Here is a 2,606-nt window from a genome sequence, read left to right as displayed (position 1 = left end):
TATATTTCTCAGAGTGTAAACATCCTGCTAACTTGGAATTGTTCCATCAGGTTATGATAGTTTGGGGTAAGGGGAAAGATGCAGAACAATGAGTACAAGCATGGTCCAGGTGTACAGTCAGAGGTAAAGGAAATTGAGAGCTGTAGACAAAACAGTAATATGTGCATTGCAAAACAACTAGACTTCTTTTTACTGTGCTGAAGAGTTTCTCCTAGGATGTTGCTGATTGTGGGTACCTTTGAAATAAATAGTGGTTACAAAGGTTTTCTACTCTTATGGTCTTTGGATTTCTTATTTGTGAGATGGCCTCACTATCTTAGCATCCTTACTACGGAATGACAAAAAAAGCAAAGAAGGGAAGTTCTGAATCAAGTTAATTTATCAACAAGAGAAAAAGAAATTCGAAGGCTTCTTTGGATAAGATTTTTATATTTTTACTTCTTTGGCCAGACAATGAAGAAAGATAGGAGTGCCCAGTGAAACTTCCAAGTGATTTTGCATTGGGCATGAAAGCCAAAATAGGTATGCAAGGGGTTGCACATATGTATGTGTGTGTGTATATATATGCGCATAATATATATATAGCATTTTATATATGTGCTTAATATATATATAGCATTATATATGTGCATATATACTACATACATATATAATGGTACAAAATGGCTGGGAAAATCTGAAAAATCATTCTTAAAAATTGTGAATAAAGACATCTCCTGGTCAACCAAAATAGCTCTCCACCCACTAAGTAATAATGGGCTGCCTGAATCCTTAGTACAGTCATTTCTTTTTCCTATTAGATAGAGCAGAGAACAAAGAGAAAGGTCTGATTACTGATGCTTTGTATTTTGTTTCTAGATAGAAACTGTTGCAACAATTATTTATAGCTGAAAATCTCTAAAGTGTTAAGCTTTACAGATTCTGAATGCCAAATATCTGAAAACAGAAGTAGGAATCACGTTAGGCATGAAAACCTGTGGGGTATTATATCCAACTGGATGCAGTTCAATAGTTAAATAGATAAAAATCATAGTCTAAGATACCCAGGTGAAAGTAACAGAAAGCTTTGAAGTAATAGACCATTACTTGTATTGAAATATTGCTTAGACTTATGTTCACTACAGAGTGGTTACTCAATAAATGTTCATTAGCAGTGTATCTTTTAAGGATATTCACAACACAAATGAAATAAAATTGTGAAGAAAGTACTTTCTGTTGAGTTGTTTAGAAGATTTGAGAAAGATAGTCTTCCCTGTCTTGATAGTGCAATTAAGTTTCATATTAGTACAAAATTAATTTATATATGAAGTCCTTGTAATTGATCTAAAGACTAAACAGCTTAAGGGAACCTGGGTGGCTCAGACGATTGGGCATCTGGTTCTTGGTTTTGACTCAGGTCATGATCTTGAGGGCTGTGGGATCAATTCCAGTGCTCAGTGGGGAGTCGGCTTGAAAATTCTCTCCCTCTGTCCCTCCCCCACTCCCGCTTGCTCTCTTGACCTCTCTCTAAAATAAATGAATAAATCTCTTTAAAAAATGATAAGATAAAGAGTAAATAGCTTAAACATTATTTGTGTGTGTGTGTGTGTGTGTGTGTGTGTGTGTGTGTTGAAAAAAAGGGGAAATAAATTTACCCAACAGGGAAAGATACATAAATCTGCCATTTGGCATTGCTGATTTGTAAAGCATTTGGTTACAGATATGGAAAAATAAATTTTAGCAATTTTTTTATTTGCAAAGAAGTCGACTAAGTAATTGATTAAACCAATCAACTTTTTTTTATAATAAATTTATTTTTTATTGGTGTTCAATTTACCAACATACAGAATAACACCCAGTGCTCATCCCGTCAAGTGCCCCCCTCAGTGCCCGTCACCCATTCACCCCCAACCCCCGTCCTCCTCCCCTTCCACCACCCCTAGTTCATTTCCCAGAGTTAGGAGTCTTTATGTTCTGTCTCCCTTTCTGATATTTCCCACAGATTTCTTCTCCCTTCCCTTATATTCCCTTTCACTATAATTCATATTCCCCAAATGAATGAGAACATACAATGTTTGTCCTTCTCCGATTGACTTACTTCACTCAGCGTAATACCCTCCAGTTCATCCACGTTGAAGCGAATGGTGGGTATTTGTCGTTTCTAATGGCTGAGTAATATTCCATTGTATACATAAACCACATCTTCTTTATCCATTCATCTTTCGATGGACACCGAGGCTTCTTCCACAGTTTGGCTATTGTGGATATTGCTGCTATAAACATCGAGGTTCAGGTGTCCCTGCGTTTCATTGCATCTGTATCTTTGGGGTAAATCCCCAACAGTGCAATTGCTGGGTCGTAGGGCAGCTCTATTTTTAACTCTTTGAGGAACCTCCACACAGTTTTCCAGAGTGGCTGCACCATTTCACATTCCCACCAACAGTGCAGGAGGGTTCCCTTTTCTCCGCATCCTCTCAACATTTGTGGTTTCCTGCCTTGTTAATTTTTCCCATTCTCACTGGTGTGAGGTGGTATCTCATTGTGGTTTTGATTTGTATTTCCCTGATGGCAAGTGATGTGGAGCATTTTCTCATGTGCATGTTGGCCATGTCTATGTCTTCCTCTGT

The 2,606-nt window shown here is 37.4% G+C and overlaps 1 protein-coding gene across 4 annotated transcripts in view; it reads right to left on the bottom strand.

The window, feature by feature from the left end:
* The window catches only part of LOC144295930 (disintegrin and metalloproteinase domain-containing protein 20-like), a 159,723-nt gene that overhangs the window by 138,964 nt on the left and 18,153 nt on the right, over positions 1–2,606 (bottom strand). The gene's annotated exons all lie outside the window — the stretch shown is intronic.

The sequence above is a fragment of the Canis aureus genome, chromosome 24 (assembly GCF_053574225.1).
Source record: "Canis aureus isolate CA01 chromosome 24, VMU_Caureus_v.1.0, whole genome shotgun sequence".
In the NCBI taxonomy this organism is placed as follows: Eukaryota; Metazoa; Chordata; class Mammalia; order Carnivora; family Canidae; genus Canis; species Canis aureus.
The sequence above is the reverse complement of the archived record's forward strand: the minus strand, read 5'-3'. Positions and strand labels throughout refer to the sequence as shown.